The following is a 6,000-nucleotide window of genomic DNA, read 5'->3' as shown; positions in this document are numbered from 1 at the left end:
AAGGAAATTATATAGTATTAATTATTACTGCGACGTGTCTGTACATATATATAAGCACTAAAATGAAAACAGCAGCACACTCTACTAATTCACCCATTCAGAACTCAGACCTGTCCTTGCTCACCTGTTTGGGGCCTCTCAATCCGTACAATTTGTTATTATTATAATCAATGTTAAAAATTTATTAGTTGTATTCGTTATAATATTTATAATTAAATAATCATAATATATAATAATATTAACAACAACAACAATAATAATAATAATATATTATTTATAATCAGTCCGTTACAAATATTATAATATAATTAAATTTTTGTTTCACTTTATATAAGTCATTATAATTTAACTTATCGTTTAAATTAATATTTTATTGAATTGAGTTATTATTTTATATATCGAGATAAATTATTATATGCATAATATATATAATAATATATGATAATTTTGGTTGATTCAATTCAACAAATATATCAAAATAACAACAATAAATTTATTACATTGATTATAATTAGAATTTTTTTAAATAATTATATTATAAAATAATAATAATAATAATTATTATTATTAAAAAGAAAAGGTTGAACCAGCCTTGACAAGTGAGGCTGACAGCCTTCACTTGTCAAGGTTGTCAGCCGAATTGAAGTCGTGAATTCCATGCACAATTTCTTATTAAAATTTAGAAGTTACATAATTATTTTTTATTTAATAGATATTTGTTATTTGTTAAATAATGTGGAGTATTAAAAATTATGTCAAATTTCGATGGACGTATCCATAATTTTATCTTAATATTATATTGATGTCAAAATTTGATGCTCAAAATCCTAAACCCGTCCCCATCCACGAGTAGTTCTAGAGTCTTGACCATGTAAAGGTGCCCAGAATTAAGCTTCATTTTTATTTTTAGGATGTCCTCGGCGGTGATAGCCCCACCATCTTTAAGGCGTGGACACGTCCATTTCCGCCACGACTTTCGGTCTAATCAACATGATCGATGATTTATTAAAAGTTGAGCCTAAGCTAGAGTCAGAAGTGTGGGGCAGGCTCAGGGGATGATCGATTTCACTGACTTGCACAGTAGGACTCTCCAAATGAGGTTGAACATCGTGTTCACGGAGGGCAAGTAGAACGACAACACCATCAACATTTTGGGAAGAAACCCTATTATCGAGAAAGATAGTCAGCTCCCCGTCGTTGGTGACACTGGTATTTTCAGAATGGCGTGTGGAGTTGCTGCAGATAATACTTATTCGTTCGATGTGGACACCAACTACGGTGTGCTTGAATACATTTTGTCCCTATTTACTTTGATATATAAGCCTATATAAGGAAATTGATATATGCTAATACAATATTTACTTTATTGTATGGGGACCCGGTATAAAACGAAAACTCTATACTAATTACTGTTAGGCCTTAATAACTAATACCACTTTGGGAGGTGGTATAAAACTAATCCCAATGTTGCACCAAGTAATAATAATAATAATAACAATAATAACAACAACAACAACAATAATATTCTTTTGTCTATTAATTTTTTGTAAAGGGCTCAAAGGTAACCTTTTTTACCGAAAGCATGCAGATACATCAAATATCAAATTAAACATATGATAGAATATATCCTGTTTCAATAATACATATAAGTAAATACTTAATTCTACAAGGGTTTTTTATTATTCAATTAGAAAAGAATAATCATATCATTCATTTAATACGATCTTCGAAGCAAACGGGGTCTTTGTATATTATTTATTCCTCCTTGTAATTATAAATAGAAAATTCTAGTTCGAATTAAATTTGATTGAATTAAATTATTTTTTATACACTAATCATATAATAAATATATTGTAATTGACATATGATTAATTCAAATTTAACTAAGTGGAGGACGAACTAAAATTTCCTACTATAAGTGGACAGAGTGTGTTTTTCTAAAACCTAAGTTATAACAATGTTTTGAAAATATATTTATAATATTTCAGTCAAGATAATCAGGAGTGCACATTTGTTAGATGTTTTGAAAATGTCTATTAGGCTTTTATTTTTTAATTAAATATAATTAAAGTTGATTTCTCAACTTGGACTAGTTTTTAAGGATATTTGAAGTCGTAATATTTAATTTTTTTAGCCAAATTAAGTTGGGGTCAAAAAATATATTTAAGTTTGACCATATGATTTAATTTAATCGACAAAATTAAAACTCTACATTTATATGTTTATAAATTTTTTTTGATAAAGGTAAATTGCATAAATAGATAAAAGGATAAATACAACAATACTGTTCAAGTAGCCGAGGTCCCGTCAAACTAAGGGATCCTCCAAAGTGAGTAAAGAGCATGTGTACTAACTACTGAGGGGAGTGTATAACTAATTATGACATGTCTAATCTTCTCAACTCTAATCCTAATAAGTGTGTCATATGTACGGTTAGTATGCTGAAAGCTCCGTTGATTCCATTCTTGCCACAAGTGATACACTAACAATGCTAATAGTGCGCGGTATGAGGCGTTGATTACATGCTTTCCTCTCCATTTAAGTGACATCCACTCTACGCCAATATTCCACGATCGAATAGGCCATCGGACCCGTACAGTCCTAGCAATGCACTGACGAACATAATGACACTGAAAGAATAAATACTCATGTGCCTCAGAGATCCCGCCTTGACAAAGGACACATACCCCACCGGTGTGGTGCAACCATGATTTGTCAAGCATAGATAACTTCCCCAAAATGGCAAGCCATAAGATAAATTGATTGCGGGGAATCTTGAAAGGACCTAAGAATAGTGAAGTCCAGCCTACCTTGGGTCCTTGAGGACAAAAGAGGTGGCACGCTGCCACTGTTGTAAAGGTATCGTCATTCAAGCGCTAAATAATACGATCCTCTCCACCATGGATGACAGGCAAAAGGTGAATGATCGCCATGAATTCATTAGTGAGTGGCGGCCAGCTCCATTCCCATTCGCAATGACCGAGTGTAGGAGTGTAGCCAGGAGGATGTTTGTAACGGTCGGGCCAGTAGAAAAGTGATGAATCAATGGCCCCAATTGATGCCAAGGTCTTGCCAAAGGGAAAATAAATCCCTATTACCAACCCGCAAGTCATATAAGGTAATAGCCATGGTCGGAGAGCAAGAATTTGGCTCCACCCCCACGGCCCCCTTCTGTTGCTGACTGTTCAGATAGTGTTAGCTCTAAGCCGAGTATGGAATAACCAATGAACCCTGACGGAGTCCTATTGTCGCACAATAATCTTCCATAATTGCTTGCACATGAGAGCTCGATTGAGGGCTAAAATATCCCTAAGGCCGAGGTCCCCCTCCTCTAATAGCCTACAAATAAGTGTCTAAGAAACATTCGGATAGCTCATTCCTGTGGTACCCTTCCAAAGAAATGTACGGAAGCGTTTCTCAATCTCACGAATCACCATATTTGGTAAGATAAATGCGACTGCTCAATAGGTGTGAAACGACATCAGTAGGGATTTCATAAGTTGTAGCCTACCAGCAAATGTTAACCGAATTCCTTCGCATCCTCGAATTTGGTTATCATTTTTTTTCAAGAGTGGAGTGCAGTCTCTGATCGTGATACGAGAGGAAATAAAGGGGAGGGAGGTAACGAAGAGGTAGATTTCCCTCTTGGAATGATAGGAGGAAGACTAACCTATCATGGAGTCCGTGTGCCACCTTAGAGATAATGTGGCTCTTCTGTGGGTTGACAGATAACCTGAAAAACATTGCAAACCTATCCAGACCCTTTTTAACTAGTTCGATAGACGATTCAACGGTCCTACAAAAGAGAATAAGATCATTAGTAAAGCAAAGTTGAAATAGGCCCATCGCCTCACACTTCCAATGAAATGAGAACCTGTCATCCTGATCGATAGGATGTTGTATAATCATCCATAACACCTTCATAACAAAACAAATAAATAATGGGATATTAGGTCCCCTTGGCGCAACCCTCGCGCCCCTTTGAAGTAGCCGTGTGTTGTGCCATTGAGATAAATTGAATAAGCAGGCGTGGTGACACACTCCGCTGTCCAACTGATAAACAGTCCCCAAAAATCCAAATAGATGCAACACAACCAATAAGAAGTCCATTCTACTGTATCGTATGCCTTTCATAAGTCCACCTTCAGTGCACATCTATGTGGAAGGCGTTGTTTCTTATAGCCTGAAAAAAGCTCCTAAGCTAGCAGAATATTGTCGTTGATTGACCTGCTTGGCATGCATGTGTTCTGCGAGGGACTGATTAAATAATCCAAGACGACACGCATACGCTGTACTATAATATTTGTAATCACCTTATATAGCACATTGCAACAAGAGATAGGCCGAAATTCAGCAACCGTGCTGGGATTGCGTACCTTAGGAATAAGTGTGAGCAACGTTGCTTCACTTGTTTGAGAAGTTTGCTGGTGCGAAAGAACTCCATAACTGCATTGGTGATCTCCTACCCCACTACCGGCCAAACCTCCTTAAAGAATCCAGAAGTACAGCCATCCGGGCCAGGTGCTTTATCTTCTGCAATATAAAAAATCACCATTTTGACCTCGTGTGTGGTGAGTGGCTGCATCAAGTCACTGCCTTCCACATCCGACAACAGGCGTCGAGCCCATGGACGTAAGTGCCGTACATCAAGAGCTCGATTCCGTCTAGCCCCTCCAAAAAGCCACTGTAGAAATCAACAAATTCATTCGTAACTGCTATTTGGTTTGTCAATAATGTACCCCTTAGCTTGTAATTTAGAGAATATGTTTGGCAAATCTTCGTGCTGCCACCTTTCCGAAAGAAAATCCGAGAGCATTGATCACCACCTTTCAGCCAAACCATCTCAGCATGTTGCTGTAGCATATGTTGTTCAAGCCGAGTAGCCAACAGTAGAATCAACTTACAACAGTGCTCCAATTGAAGTAGCAGTGAATTATGACGGTCTAACTGCAGGAGAGATTGGGCTGTATGGAGAAAACCTTCTGCCTTATAGACGTTAGATGCCAAATCACCCTTGTTCCTTCGTTGCTTCCGGAAGATAGGTTTAAGGGCCTTCAATTTTCGTGTTACCACATATATAGCACTTCACACAATGTTGTGTCGCTACACATTCTGCATAGAAGGGGTGAATTCTGAAGATAGAGCTAGAAAATTATCAAATTGGAACATACTTGCAGTAGATTGAACAAGCGTACCATGTATAACCAATGGAGAATGGTCAGATGTATGTGGTGTAAGACATTAATAGTGCGCAAATGGCCACTGCGGCAACCACCGATCATTGACTAGAAACCGATCTAATTTCTTCCAGAGACTGGGACTGTCACTGCTACAATTGTACCATGCGAATCTCTCCCCCTGCATAAGAAAATTGAGAAGACCTGTATCATGAAGGCACTCAAGGAAATCTGCCATGGCTAACCTTATGTCACCTGAATTGCCACACACTTCACTCATGGACCGTGTTAAAATCGCCAATAAGTTTATAAATTTGAACTCCACTAATTTGTAGGGTGTTATGATATTAAAAAAGTAGTTGTCGTTATATTTTAATAGTAATATTGATTAAATCTAATTATTTAATATTAAAAATTTTAATTGTCTTATTTTTAAAAAAAAACTAATAATACATATCGCTTTAAAAAAAATAAAAATTCAAATTTGGCGACTACAATTCAAATAGACATAGCTAAAAAAGAGTGTGAACTCTCTCTCTCTCTCTCCCTATTCTCCTTTGTTTATAAAAAAAAAAAAATTGCATCAATTCAATCAATACACCAATATGACCAACAATAATAATAAACTACAATAACTCACATAAAATGAGACATATACCTACACGATCAATGAAACTCGAAATCCATGACCTCGATTGAACTTGTTCATGTGAAGCATACAGGTACTTGTCTACGTGTTTGTATGTGGTTATTGTTACATTCTACACTTGCAAGTACAAGTTTAAATACGAATTTATCGTCACTTATTATATTATTAATAACA

This window comes from Sesamum indicum, linkage group LG4 (assembly GCF_000512975.1).
Source record: "Sesamum indicum cultivar Zhongzhi No. 13 linkage group LG4, S_indicum_v1.0, whole genome shotgun sequence".
Taxonomy (NCBI): Eukaryota; Viridiplantae; Streptophyta; class Magnoliopsida; order Lamiales; family Pedaliaceae; genus Sesamum; species Sesamum indicum.
Note: the sequence above shows the minus strand (reverse complement) of the source record.